Source organism: Mesoplodon bidens (genome assembly GCF_964165515.1).
Source record: "Mesoplodon bidens genome assembly, chromosome: 4".
Lineage (NCBI taxonomy): Eukaryota > Metazoa > Chordata > Mammalia > Artiodactyla > Ziphiidae > Mesoplodon > Mesoplodon bidens.
Window position 1 is genome coordinate 139,777,486 of NC_138160.1, and position 15,916 is coordinate 139,793,401.

Below are 15,916 nucleotides of genomic sequence, written 5' to 3' on the forward strand. Positions count from 1 at the left end.
GAGCGGCTGGGCCCGTGAGCCATGGCCGCTGGGCCTGTGCGTCCGGAGCCTGTGCTCCGCAATGGGAGAGGCCACAACAGTGAGAGGCCCACATACCGCAAAAAAAAAAAAAAAAAAAAAAAAACCACACACATAACATAAAATTTACCATCTTAACAATTAATAAACTTTTGCGTTGTACAGTTTTTTCCAAATTTACCTTTCAGTTTTGTTTATGAATAGTTTTGCTGTAAACATTTTATTTTTATGATTTTCAAACCACAGTTCTTTAAATGTCTCTCTTTTGTGCTTTTAGAGGCCCTTCCACAGTTGGCACAAATTCTCCCAGGGTTTTTTATTTGTTTATTTTTACCCACCTAGGACTTATTTTGGGATGAAGAGAGAGGTAAGGATTGCCCCAACCTGGGCAATTCAGTTGTTCAATGCTATGTACAGATTTGAAACACTCCCTCCTCCCTGAAAAAGATCCCATGTGTGTCGTTGTTTGTTTCTAAATCTGTTCTAATCCATCGCCAACTTTTCTGGCCATCTCCTTGTTTTCGTTGGTATAGCTTTGTGTGCCTTAATAGCTCACCAGGCAGGTTCTTTCTCCTTAATTTTACTTTTTTCCTTCACAAAAAATTGATTTTACATTCTGATTCTTCTTGGAGTTCTAGAATCTCCACGGAGGGGACCCAAACACATGCATAAGAAGCACTGTCAACTTCTGCTTATGACCAGATATTGGGCTAGAGTCCCAATAAAAACAACTAATATTGCTGGGTAAAAATGAGTTAAGTCTTGATTAACATAATGTAAGAGTTAAGTCTTAATTTCTGGTTGCTCAGTGAGCAACCAGAAAACAAGTAACAGTCAGAGGCCAGACCAGTGCAGACAGAAACCCCAGGAGGGAAGCGGCTTTTGTGTTAGACAAGGCAGGTTTGGTCTTCCGTTTTCATGGACCTTCAAGATGGTGTGTCTGATAAGTAAAGACCTCAAAGCATGAAGTAGAAATCAAAATAAGATCTTCCCAAGAATGGAAAGCAAACTTGGGTAGATGACATGGTTTAAAGTAGTCTAGGATGAGAGGGTGTGGAGAAACACTCTTGCATTGTTGGTGGGAATGTAAATTGATACAGCCACTATGGAGAACAATATGGAGGTTCCTTAAAAAACTAAAAATAGAACTACCATACGACCCAGCAAATCCACTACTGGGCATATATCCTGAGGAAACCATAATTCAAAAAGACATGAAATGCTCATGAAACTGCAAAGCACTGTCAGGTGAAATGTGTAATGATTATGGCCAGTGCTTCTTTTTTAAACATTTATTTATTTGGCTGCGCCAGACCTTAGTTGCGGCACGTGGGATCTTTAGTTTCGGCATGTGGGACCTAGCTCCCTGACTAGGGATCGAACCTGGGCCCCCTGCATTGGAGCATGGAATCTTAGCCGCTGGACCACCAGGGAAGTCCCTAGGCCAGTGCTTCTTAAACAGAGCCACACAACACATTCTTCAGCATTTTTGAGTTCTGTAGGAGAATTTTTAATTTTAGTTTTTAATTAGATGCTAATTTAAAAGTTAATACAAGCATATTTCAAATTATCTGATACACTTATTGTCTGCTGAGGAGACAGGCTGAAAAACTGCACTGACAAACAGTTTTAGATCAGAGGAGGGCTCCGTATTTATGATTGCATTTGTGCTGAGGGATCCACCAAAGAGTTTAGTTTTAAATATGTTGGTAAGAATGTCCAGCCCTACTACACATCCTGATGTCAAGAAGGTAACACTTATCCCACAACTACTATTACACAACTCATTAGTTTCAAATACAGGAAAAAAATTTCACTCTTCTTTTTTACAGTGATAATTTGCAATTGAAAACCATATTCATAGAATAAAATGTTGATTTCTTATTTAGTGACTATGATACTATCATTTGTCAATGGTACATAAAAGACCTGTACTCAGAAAACTATAAGACACTGATGAAAGAAATCACAGATGACACAAACAGATGGAGAGATATACCACGTTCTTGGATTGGAAGAAACAATATTGTGAAAATGACTATACTACCCAAAGCAATCTACGGATTCAATGCAATCCCTATCAAATTACCAATGGCATTTTTTTTACAGAACTAGAACAAAAGATCTTAAAATTTGTATGGAGACACAAAGGACCCCGAGTAGCCAAAGCAATCTTGAGGGGAAAAAACGGAGCTGGAGGAATCAGACTCCCCAACTTCAGACTACACTACAAAGTCACAGTCATCAAGACAATATCGTACTGGCACAAAAACAGAAATATAGATCAATGGAACAGGATAGAAAGCCCAGAGATAAACCCATGCACCTGTGGTCAACTAATCTATGACAAAGGAGGCAAGGATATACAATGGAGAAAAGACAGTCTTTTCAATAAGTGGTGCTGGGAAAACTGGACAGCTACATATAAAAGAATGAAATTAGGGCTTCCCTGGTGGCGCAGTGGTTGAGAATCTGCCTGCTAATGCAGGGGACACGGGTTCGAGCCCTGGTCTGGGAAGATCCCACATGCCACGGTGCAACTAGGCCTGTGAGCCACAGCTACTGAGCCTGCGCGTCTGGAGCCTGTGCTCCGCAACAAGAGAGGCCATGATAGTGAGAGGCCCGTGCACCGCGATGAAGAGTGGCCCCCGCTTGCCACAACTAGAGAAAGCCCTCGCACAGAAACGAAGACCCAACACGGCAAAAATAAATAAACAAATAAATAAATAAATAAAAGCCAATCATTTGAAGCCCTTAAAAAAAAAAAGAATGAAATTAGAACACTTCCTAACACCATACACAAAAATAAACTCAAAATGGATTAAAGACCTAAGTGTAAGACCAGACACTATAAAACTCTTAGAGGAAAACATAGGGAGAACACTCTGACATAAATCACAGCAAGATCCTTTTTCACCCACCTCCTAGAGTAATGGAAATAAAACCAAAAATAAACTAATGGGACCTAATGAAACAAAAATTTTTGCACAGCAAAGGAGACTATAAACAAAATGGAAAGACAACCCTCAGAATGGGAGAAAATATTTGCAAATGAATCAACAGACAAAGGATTAATCTCCAAGATATATAAACAGCTCATGCAGCTCAATATTAAAAAAACAAAAAACCCAATCAAAAAATGGGCAAAATATCTAACTAGACATCTCTCCAAAGAAGACCTATAGATGGCCAAGAGGCACATGAAAAGCTGCTCAACATCACTAATTATTAGAGAAATGAAAATCAAAACTAAAGTATCACCTCACACAGGTTAGAATGAGCATCATCAGAAAATCTACAAACAACAAATGCTGGAGAGGGTGTGGAGAAAAAGGAACCCTCTTACACTATTGGTGGGAATGTAAATTGATACAGCCACTATGGAGAACAGTATGGAGTTTCCTTAAGACACTAAAAATAGAGCTACTATGTGACCCAGCAATCCCACTACTGGTCATATACCCAGAGAAAACCATAATTCAGAAAGATACATGCACCCCAATGTTCATTGCAGCACTATTTACAATAACCAGGATATGGAAGCATCCTAAATGTCCATCAACAGGTGAATGTATAAAGAAGATGTGGCACATACATACAACGGAATATTACTCAGCTGTAAAAAGGAATGAAATTGGGTCATTTGTAGAGACGTGGATGGACATAGAGACTGTCATACAGAGTGAAGTAAGTAAGAAAGGGAAAAACAAATATTGTATATTAACACATATATGTGGAATCTAGAAAAATGGTACAGATGAACAACTTTGCAAGGCAGAAATAGAGACATAGATGTAGAGAACAAACATGGACACCAAGGGGGGAAAGTTGGGGGTGGGTGGGATGAACTGGGAGATTGTGATTGACATACATACACTAATATGTATAAAATAGATAACTAATAAGAACCTGCTGTATAAAAAACAAATAAAAATTTTAAAAGGGAGACGTACCACAATGTTCACTGCAGCACTATTTACAATAGCCAGGACATGGAAGCAACCTAAGTGTCCATCGACAGATGAATGGATGAAGGAGATGTGGTACATATATACAGTGGAATATTACTCAGCCATAAAAAGAAACAAAATTGAGTTATTGGTAGTGAGGTGGATGGACCTAGAGTCTGTCATACAGAGTGAAGTAAGTCAGAGAAAAGTAAATACTGTATGCTAACACATATATATGGAATCTAAAAGAAAAGGGGGGGGCATTCTGAAGAACCTAGGAGCAGGACAGGAATAAAGACGCAGACGTAGAAAATGGACTTGAGGACACAGGGAGGGGGAAGGGTAAGCTGAGACGAAGTGAGAGAGTGGCATTGACATATATACACTACCCAAAGTAAAATAGATAGCTAGTGGGAAGCAGCCGCATAGCACAGGGAGATCAGATCAGGGAGAACACCTAGAGGAGTGGGATAGGGAGGGTGGGAGGGAGACGCAAGAGGGAGGGGATATGGGGATATATGTATAAATATAGCTGATTCGCTTTGTTATACAGCAGAAACTAGCACCACATTGTAAAGCAATTATACTCCAGTAAAGAGTCTTAAGAGTCTTAAAAAAAAGTCTTAAGATTTATAGATTTTAAATAAATACTTACTGAACACATTAAAAAAAAAAAAGTAGTCCAGGATGGTGGTGACCCTGGGGGTCTACTGGCAGAAACTTCAACCCCAGTCTTAAAGAATCACCCCAGTCACATCCCAGGAAATTAGAGCCAGAATCAAAACTCACACCCTATCAATGCCAGCAGCAAAGACCTGATATCTTTAATCCTGGTGTCTTTGCTGTGTTTAATCTTAAAAAGTGAACAAAGAGCAAGAGAGAGTAATATTTGTAGAAGAACCAAATAGAACTAAGAGAAATTAAAAAGCAAATAATTGGGTCAACAGTGGATTTGAGACAGCTGAAGAGAAAATTGGTGAACTAGAAGATGGAACTGAATGAATTTCCCAAACATGGGAACAGAAAAAGATTAAGAGACAGAGGAGAGAGAGCAGAGGCAAACTCTGAAGGGGATAATGGCGGAGAATTGCCGAGAACTGATGAAAAGTATCAATTCACCCGTATTCAGAAAGCCAGCCAAGTCCCAAGCAAGATATATAAAAAGACAACTGATAGTGCAGGAAACCAAAGTCAACAAGAAAAGCAGACCAAGAGCCAGCTCCTCAGCACCACAACATGAAACTCAGGACACAGTGGGGCACCATCTAAATTGCTAATAGAAAATAGCAAGAAGTTCTCACACAACAGAAACATCTTTGGGTGAGAGAAATGAAGACCCTCACTGAAAGAAATTCTGAGGGATTATATTTTCAGGCAGAAAGAAAATGATCCAGGTGGAAGTGCTGACTTGCAGAAGGAAACAGCAGAAAAGCAGGAAAAACATTGATGCAGCTAAAGAAACATCACCATCATTAACAAGAATTATAATGTCCAATATGTAGGATTAAAAACTAAATTAAATTTAGGCAAAAATGGCCAATAATAAGAGCTGATTGGAGTAAGGTTTTAAAATCTTTGTATTGTTTGAGGGGAGAGTAACATATTGCTTAGCTGAGCAGAGTAGCAATATTAATAGTTACAGTAAATACTAGGAGAATAGAACTAGTCTATAACTTCCAAATTAGTAGAGGGGGAAAAATTAGAATGAAGAAGAAATAATCCAAAATAAGCCTTCCATAGGGAAGGAGGTACAAATAGAAAGCACAAAATAAGATAATGGAAATACATAAAAATTTTCCAGTACTTAAAAGAAATGCAAATGGACAAAAACCTCCAGTTAAAAGACAAGACTTTTTAGACTGTATTTTTTTAAATTCATTTTATGCTATTTACAAGAAACATCTCAACATGAAGGTGCTGACTATTTACAATAACCAGGATATGGAAGCATCCTAAATGTCCATCAACAGGTGAATGTATAAAGAAGATGTGGCACATATATACAACGGAATATTACTCAGCCATAAGAAGGAACAAAGTTGAGTTATTTGTAGTGAGATGGATGGACCTAGAATCTGTCATACAGAGTGAAGTAAGTCAGAAAGAGAAAAACAAATACCATATGCTAACGCATATATATGGGATTTTAAAAAGCGTTACTGACGAACCTAGTGGCAGGGCACAAATAAAGACGCAGACATAGAGAATGGACTTGAGGGCATGGGGTGGGAGGAGGAAGCTGGGATGAAGTGAGAGAGCAGCACTGACATATACACACCACCAAATGCGAAATGGATGGCTAGTGGGAAGCTGCTGCATAGCACAGGGCGGTCAGCTTGGTGCTTTGTACGACCTAGAGGGGTGGGATAGGGAGGGGGGAGGGAGGCTCAAGAGGGAGGGGATATGGGGATATATGTATACGTGTAGCTGATTCACTTTGTTGTACAGTAGAAACTAACACAACGTTGTAAAGCATTTGTACTCCAATAAAGATGTGAAAATAAAATAAAATAAACATGAAAGTGCTGAAACTTTGAAACTAAAGGATGGAAAAAAATAAACCTGGAAAATACTAAAGAAAAAATTAAAGCTGATATACCCATACTAATAAAGTTATATGTTTGCTATAGTACTAGAAATAGGACTATCAAATCAAAACTTTTAATTCACCAAGAAGATGTAACAGTTCCAAACTTGTATGCACCTAAGAACAGGGCCTCAAAATAAATAAAGTGAAGAACCACTGGAGGGAATAAGTTTATCTTAAAAAATCTATTAATAGGTTTTCTAACATTGATCCATCCTTACATTCCTAGAAAGAACTCCACTCTGATTTTTATTTTAATAAGTTGTGTATGTGTTGTGGGGAGAGGGGGGTCTGGACTTTTGCACTCAACACTTGGTGGACCTTTCCCTGCCCTTCAGATTTCTGATGCTCTTGTGTTTCTCATCACCCTCATTTAACAGCCCAGCATAATGGAACTTCCACCATCTAGAACATCAGGTGGCAAGACGGGAAAGGGACATGGCAAATCAGGCACCAGCTCCTAGGGGTTTCCACCAGGAAGTTACATGCCACTTCCACTCTCCTTTCATTGGCCAAAGCAAGTGACATGACTCTGCCTAATTCAGAAGCTGAAAGGTATACTCCTCCCTTGTACGTGGAAGGAGGAGAATCAGAAATAGTGGTGAAAATCAATGAATAACCACTGACACATCCCCCCAAAGAGATAGTTTTGTCCTGGCAGGAGGTTGGCAAGCTCATTCTGTAAAAAAAAAAAAAAAACAACCACAGATGATTTTTTTTGGTGTTGTGGGCCATAGAGTCTGTCCAGACCTCAACTCTGCTGTTATAGCTGAACAAATGGAAATAAATGGCTGAATTCCAATAAAACCTTATTTACGGAAAGAACCCAGTGGGCTCGATTTGGCTTATGGGCTGTGGTTTGCCAACTCCTGGTCTAGGGCATTACTCTGACTCTTTCCCATCTGCCTCCTAGAACAATTTGGGGCCTGGAGTTCCCTGCCCCCTCTTTCTCCTCTCTCTTTCTCTTTCCTCTCTGTGCCTCTCTTCTTCCTCTCCCCCAGTCCCTCCTGACAGCTGTCTGGCCCAGCCTCTGCGGAGCATGCGCTAAAAATATCCCGTCAGTAGCTGAAACACCTGGGGACCCTGGAGCATGCGGCAGGAGCCAGATGTGCGATCTTGACCTGGGCACCCACTCTCTGCGCTGCCTGCTCGTCGGCAGCCCCTCCCCGATACTCAGCCAGAGCCCGATCCGCAACCGCCCCCTGATTTCTCTGTGTTGCTTCTACATCCACATCCCGCCTCCAGGCCTTTGCACCCGCGGTGTCCACTCCCTGGAATGCCACCATCCAGCCATTCATCAGTCAGCACCTACTGGATGTTGCCCTCGCGGGGCAAACAGTGTCAAGTAGGGGAGTCAGACACATAGGTGGGGACAACAACCCACGATGACGGGTGTGGTGGGTGGCACGGGGCGCCAGAGGAGCCCCCCAGGCCTGGGGGTCGGGGAAAGCTTCCTGAGGATACAAAGGATTAAGCCAATGTTAGGGGATGACAGAGAGCATGGCTGGCGCAGGGACCCGCAGAGGCAGAGGCTTGGTCTTTTAGAGGAACCGAGAGGAGACAGAAAATTGAAGCTCCTGGAACACTGGCAGGCCGGGGGCGGGGCCGGCCCTACAGCTGCGTGGACACCCCACTGAGCAGTTGGGACTTCCCCTTCAAAAGACTGGGAGTCAGGGAGAGAGGGGTCCAAGCTGGGGAGCTGTGAGCATGCCAGCGTTGGCGCTTGGAGTTGGCAGGGGTTCCCGAGGGGATAGAGATGGGTCTGAGGGGACCGGGTCCCTCGTGGGTTGTGGCCAGGGCACTTTTCTGGAAAGATGTGGACTCTTTGAAGGCTACGATGGAGGAGGAAAGGGTAGCCTTTCTCTGAAAGAGCAACGCAAAACCTCTATATCTTCCCAACCCCACCTGCTAGGGGCCCTTCTCCAGGAAGCCCTCCCTGTTCTTCTTCTGGTCCCTACGTCCAGCCCAGGCCCTTCTCTGGCTCTTCCTGACCCACTCCCTTTAAAATGCCACCCTGACCACCAGTGAGTCACCCTCTTGTGCTGCCTTCTGGTCTGTAAGCTGGGTTGCTGCTGGGACAGGACAAGGTCGGCACCCGCCTACACAGTATGTGCCGTTCCCCTCCCTGGCACATAGTAGGTGCTCAGGAAATGTTGGTTGTGTCCCAGCTTGGCATCACTGGGAATGTGACCTTGGAAACGTTACTTAACCTCTCTGGACCCCACCAACCCCCCACCCCACACACAATCTCAGAAAACTGGCCTGAACCTCCAGGTACCCTCGGGCTATATTGGAGGTGACTGTACACCTGAGTTTCCTTCCCCAACCCCAGACAGGCCTGTTCTGCATCCTGTCTTCCCCATCCTCACAGCATCTTTTGGGATCCAAGGTCAGGCCAGGCGAGAGCTTAGGCATCAGTGCACCTGGGTCAAGCCCTGCCTCTGACATGTCTTCACTCTCTGACTTCAGAGAGTAGCCTCTTGTCCACCAGCCTTGGTCCCTTCACCTGTAAAACAAGAATCAAAGCCCCCTTCCCAACCTTGCCCCTGGCCCAGGCTTGAGGGAGGCTTGTATGGGGGTATGAATGCAGTTCAGACCCCACCTGGCTGGTGTGGGTGGTGCCAGGCCCCCATGGATCTCCCAGCTTCTGGCAGGGAGAGGGCCAAGCCTAACACAATACCCCAGCCCTGGGGGTTATCACTGGGCTGAAAGGAAGCCAGACCAGAGCTTCCATGCAGGAACTGAGAGCTAAGTTACCAGTCAGATGGGGAACTGGGAAGAGAGCACTCCAGTTGGAGGGAACAGCAGGTGCAAAGGCCCTGAAGTGGGACTGATGGTGGTGGGACTGCCGCAAGGGGCGCGTGGCCAGACTGGGCTGGCCTGGAGGGCTTGGCGTGTGTGTGTGGGGGGGTCTTTACTGAGGGTGCTGGGCACTCAGGCAGGGTTTGGAGCTGGAGAGGCAGGTGATCAGTTTCTGTTTGAAAACCGCTCTGTGGGTACAAGTTAACATCCTGAAGCCACTATGCCTGTGCCCCTGAATGGAATAATTAAGCGAATGGAGAGCAGTTGGTGGGAGCCAGGTTTCTCACTACTGGAGTGGGAGGTTACAGACAGGCAAGGGAGGAGGCTAGGAGGATCCATTTGGTAATGGATTAGGTATAGACATATCTGTATGAACTCATGTTTAACTTAATATAGATACAGTTACATATGGAAATATTTACAGATCTGTGTATATACACAGGTTAGTATACAAACATATATGTCCTTGCTCTGTCAGCCGCCTAGAAGCAACTACACCCCAGTAGTGATGAGCAAACCTACTACCCAGATCTTGGTTTCTAACAGTATTCTCCAATAAAAGACACCAGGGCTGCTCCTTGGAGAAAGGCTGATTCTAGGACTGGGGCAGGAAATATACCAGATGAGCTTGGAGCATTTTGTAGTGACAATGTAAGGGAAGTGCTAAAAGAAAACAAACCAAGGATGCGATGGATGGGGGCATGTCAAAGGGACATGAGAGCCAACTGAATGAGCTTCTGGGGGCCAAAGCTGGAAAAATTTGAGTAAGAAAATCAATAAATTAGTATTGGATTATAACCCAAAATGTAGAATAAATATCCATGAGTCCGTACTGATATGAATGACTGAATAGATAAATAAATGGGGAGAAGAGATATATTTCCCATCAGAGGAATTCCAAATTATTTTTGCCCTCGAGGTGGGGGAGAGTGAATCCTTATCCCTTAGGTGTGAGCTGTAAATAGTGACTTCCTTCCAAAGGGTACAGCAGGGAAAGGGGGAAGAGACTAACTTGACAGTGGAGACACCTGACAGATGCTACCTCAGCCAGGCGATCTCAACATCAGAGTGAAAATTCACGTTGATGGCATGTGCCCCGGGAGTTTCACCTCTGTGATCCTCTCCAAACCTATCACCCCAGTCTAACCCAGAGAAAAACATCAGACAAATACCAATTGTGGCAAGCATATTATGGCATATAAATGTATCAAATCCACATGTTGTACACATGAAATTTATACAACGTTATATGTCAAATATAGTTCAACTTAAAAAAAATTTTTTAAATCCTGATTGAGGGGCATCCTACAAAACACCTGACTAGTTCTCAAAACTGTCAAGGTCATCAATACCAAGAAATTCTGAGAAACTACTTAGCCCAGAGGAGCCTGAGAGACATGATGACGATCCCTAACAGGATCCTGGGACAGAAAAAGGACATTAGGGGAAACTGAGGAAATCTGAATAATGTATGTATTTTAGTTAATAATAATGTCTCAATATTTGTTCACTAATTGTGATAAATGTACCATATTAATGTAAGATGTTAATAGGGGAAATTGGGTGTAGGACACATAGGAACTCTCTGTATTAGCTTCACAATAATTCTGTAAATCAAAAACTGCTCTAAAATTAAAAGTTTATTAACAAAAAAAACCCTGTAGTTGCCATGGGGAACAGGGACTGTCGGGGGGAGGAGGTGGAGGCAACAAGAGGCCCAAGCAGAAGCCCAGGCAGCATCCAGGCTGGAGATGACTGGGCCCAGGCCACTGCAGGGTACAGGAAAGTTAGCAAATTGGGAGTGTTTCAGAGACACAGGGCCAGCAGGACCAGTGTGGATGATGAAGGGAAGAGAAGGCTCTCAGGGACTCCCAGGCCCCTGGCCAGCCTCCTGAGCGGCCTTTCTAAGCTGGGGAGGCTGGTGGAGGAGCAGGCCTGTGGGCAGGCAGATCAACCAGGAGTGGAGGTTTGAACGGAGGGCCGGCAGGTGCTGTATAAATCTCATTTTATGAGGACTCACTTGAGGGCGACTGGACCCTTTCAGACTTGTGACATGACAACATTCTTTTTTTTTTTTTTTTTTTGCGGTACGCGGGCCTCTCACTGTTGTGGCCTCTGCCGTTGCGGAGCACAGGCTCCGGACGTGCAGGCCCAGCGGCCATGGCTCACGGGCCCAGCCGCTCTGCGGCATGTGGGATCCTCCCGGACCGGGGCACAAACCCGTGTCCCCTGCTTCGGCAGGCAGACTCTCAACCACTGCGCCACCAGGGAAGCCCCATGACAACATTCTTAACGATGGTTCTCCCCACCTCTGGGACCAGATCCTGAGGCTGCTCTTATAAGGCTGTGGACTTGCTATGTGGCCTGCAGGAGCCTTCTCTGAGCCTCAGTTTCCCCACCTGTAAAATGAGGATCAATAATGTCCTGCTCACAGTCTTGTAGAGGGAATCAAATGAGTCCTTCTCAATGCTTGACACACATTGGGAGCTCAATAATCTATAGTCACCCTTCCCACCCAGTCTCAGGTGAAAGGAGCGGGACCTGTCGCTTTAAATTATGGAGATTTAAAAAAAAAAAGGAGCCGCTTCTCCGACTCAGCCAATCAGCGCGCTGTGCTGGAGGGGCTGGCCTCCTAAATGGTCCAATGGTTGGCGGCGGGCTCTCAGAGCCCGCCCCTGCCTCCAGGCGGCCGCGGAGGTGGGGACTCTCCCGGCCACGCCCCAAAGGCGGAGCCAGCTGGCGGCCGCGCCGCACCGCGAAGGGAGGGGAGAGGAGGGGCGGGGCGGGCTCGCGTGTCAGCGACCGAGCCGCAGGTGGCGGCGGGCGCGGGGCTCGACCCGAGCTCGGGAGGTAAGTGCTGTTCACCGAGACCCCCCCGAAGCCCCCTGGTCCGCGCAGCCCCCCATTCGCACCGCGCCTGGCAGCCCGGCGGCCCCGGGGGTCAAAGGCGCGGCGGGGTGTGAGGGATGGAGAACAGGGGGTGGGGGGGCTGCGCAATGGGCGCCCCGTCCTTCCCCTCGCTCCCCCGTGATAATCGGGGATCCGCGAAGGGAGCTAGAGACCCCTCCCAAATCCTCCATCTCCTGGCCTAGAACTGGAGCGTGCAGCGGGGCAGCTATGAAGCGAGACCCCTCCCCAGATCCCTTTATTCTAAGCCTGGATCTGGGTCTAGGTTCCGGGGCAAAGATGCGGACGCCACTCTCCCTCCAGCCTGAGACCCAGGACAGCCGAAACGGGTCCCAATTTCCCTGTTCCCAGCTCTGGCCTGTAGACCCCTGGGGACCAAGACGAGGAACCCCTTTTCTCTGCTATGAACCCCGATCTAGGCCTGGCCGAGGAGCTGGGGGTCCCCTGGTCCCTCCTCTAGAGTGTCCTTTTCCAGCCCCCTGAGCACAAGGATGGGCGGTGGAGGGGCCTTTCACTGGCGTCCTCTGCAGAGACCCCAAGTTTGGAATTCTAGCGAGGGGTCAGTGTGGGGTCCCTTGCCTGGCAGGCCAGGCCGGGCCAGGCTTAGAGAGACTTAGAGCATGGACTTGGTGGTGGTCCCTGCTTCAGTGGGGTTGGGCAGCGAGCATCTGTTCCCAGGGATTAAAATAAATCGTAAATTAGGATCTTGCTGGAGGCTGGCTGCAAGTGGAGTGCGGAGGAGTGTTGGGGGGTGGGTGGCCCCTCCATCTGCCTCGGATCCCAGAATTTGCCTGCCCCAGCCGCAGTGGGGACCTGGAGGTGGCTTTGGATGGACCTGACTCACTGGTGACCTTGGGCAGGTGACAGACCTCCCTGAGCCTTGATTTTTTTTTTTTTTTTATTTGAAAGTGGGCTTTGGAGCCTGTATTCTACAGATTCTGAAACCCACCCACCCCATCTTTTGCCACATGTAACTCCACCCTTTTGCTAAAGATGTTGGTGGTTGGAGGAGAGAGAGCAATAGGTTTGGAGATCTCCCCATATGCCTTGCTGGCCTCTGAGCCTCAGTTTACTGCACTGCAAAATGGGTTGATGGTCACATTCTGGCATTGCTGAAAGGGTTGTTCTGCCAGACAATAAAACATATTGCCAAGCTGCCATCATCAGAACAGGAGCTCCTCCACCCTGGTCGCACCCACTGGACTGCCCGGGACACACCCTGACCCACATGCCTTCACCCACACCAGGGGCAAAGCCGGTACCTGGGCAGGAGGAGGTGGGAGGCACTGGGCCAGTCTATCCCCTATCCCTTGGGGCTCTTTCCCTGTGGTGGGGCTGGGAGTCCAATGCTCTCAGGTTCAAATCCAGCTCTCCTGTGCATGGCTTTGCCCCTCTGCACCTTGATGTGTTCTTCTGTGAAATGGGCTGAATCCCCATTGGAAGATCAGAGCAGACTGTGAGAATGGGAGTGCTGCAAATGCAGACATGATCATTATAATACTACAATCATTATCATACAATATTATAGTCATTATAATATTGTAATTATAATACTAATTACAAAATTAGTGAGCATAAATGGGGTCAACAGCTGACTCGGGTTGGGGCAGGGGTAGGAGAGAGGGGAGTCTGCAAGGGTATTGGCTGCTGTGTCTCCAGAGCTCGGTAGTCAGGTACACAGTTGGTGCTCAATAAGTGTTTTCCAAGTGAAGTGTTGGAGAGGGAGGAGACCAGGGCGGGAGGACTGAAAAATTCCTGAGCATGAGCTCAGATGCTGTTCACAACCCAGTCACTGTGTGACATGGGGCTGGTGCCTCAGTTGCCTCATTGGGGTAATGGCTGAGTTGAGACACTGCTTCCAAGTGCCACTGTGAGAATCAAGCCAGATTGTGTACATGGGCACAGCCCTGGTGGTCAGCCTTAGAGCGGAGGAAGCACATGACAGAGCTGGTCCTTGAAACAGCATAGCCAAGCGGCCAGTCACAGGAAAGGAAGAGAAAAACCCCAAACTGGCCCTACTGTGAGCAAATTGGAGTCCAAGGGGGAACAAAATGACAGATCCTGTTTCGCAGAACCTTAGAGGCCCAGAGAGGTGAGGGGCAGCCCAGGGCCACCAAGTGAGAGGTCAGGAGCTCCAGACAACCCATCAGGAACATGAGCCCTGCCTTCTTTGCTGACTTGGTTCCTGTCTTGTTTTATCTGCTCCGAGACCTGCTCTAATTCTGAACCGGCAAGAAGCCCCAAGGTTTTGGGAATTGGTGCTGGGGAGGGTGGATCTCTGGACAGCACCCAGAGCCTGTGTCAGCCACCTCCCAGAAGGACTCTTCCCCACTTCCAGCAGCCAGAGGATGGGGACATCCAGGTCCACTGACAACCTGCTCTGTGACCTTGGGCAAGTCCCTGTCCACCTCTGGGCTTTGCCCTGGCTCTGTGGAGGCTGGGAGACCTGGGTTCACGCAGGGCTGACTTCATCAGACACAGTGACCACCATGTCTCAGGCACAATATTTTAGGGATCTGTAAAGGTGTTTTAACTTCTTTTAAAATCAGAAGGGGAAAAAAAACAAGCTTTGGGGTTAAAGAAAACATTTAATATATGGTATTAATATATTCGTCTCTATGCCAAATGTAATTGTAAAATATAGTTTAAATTCTCTTTTTTTATTGGTGGAAGGGGCCCATGAAAGCAAAAGTGCCTCTGGCCTATGAACGTCCTCATGCGGCCTTGGGTTCGAGTCTTGGTGCTCCCATTCATGGGCTGTGCAACCTTGGGCAGGTGGACTCCCCTCTCTGAGTCTTGGGTTCCCCCCCAGTGAAGCAGGCATCATTGGCCTACCTCCCAATGGTGAGGTGTGGAATGTTTAGCCCAGGGTTGGTGCTCAGTTTGTGGGTACTATTATTTCACAATCGTTGTGAAGGTTATTTGCTCGGTAATAATAGCCCCGGCTAGGGGCCTCAGCTTACCCACCCAGGACCTGCACGGTGCCAGGGAGGTCCCATGGGTGCTGTCTGGAGGGGGAGGGGAGGTGGCGGTTGGGCTGTGGGCGGGGCAGGGTGAGCTTCCTGTCCCCCAGGCACAGGGGCCTCTGCTTGGTGCTAACGGAAGTGGCAGGGGCCACGTGGCTCTCTCCTGGTGCCTTCCCCAGCTGACAGGGGCTCTGGCCCCATTCACTGTCTGGTGAGTTTGAGCCCAGGCCAGGAGGCCCCCATTGCCCCCCATGCCCCGCCCAGGAGCAGAAGGGAAACCCTTCTACCTGGCCCGGGTTTCAGGAGAAACAGTAGGTGCCACTTCCTGGGCCGGGCTGGGGCCTGCGCAGGGCCACCCTTTGCTCTGCCACCCTGACCCCCATTACGACTCTTGAGTGGCGGGAGGGATGGCAGGGTGGTTGGGGGAAGATGGAGATCCAGAGCCAAGTGTGGAAGTTTCGAACAGGAGTTCTTTTGCAGACAGGTCAGGGACAAAATCATAGTGACCTGGGGCCAGTGAGTGACCTCTCTGTGGCTCAATTTCCTCATCTGTAAAGTTGGGATTGAGCCTTGCGGTGTGGTTGTGAAGGCTGAATGAATGTGTGGTACCTGTGAAGAGCTGGGCACAGCGCTGCACACACACTCGTGCTCAGTGTATGTGTTGGGGGAGGGGCCATCTAATGGGA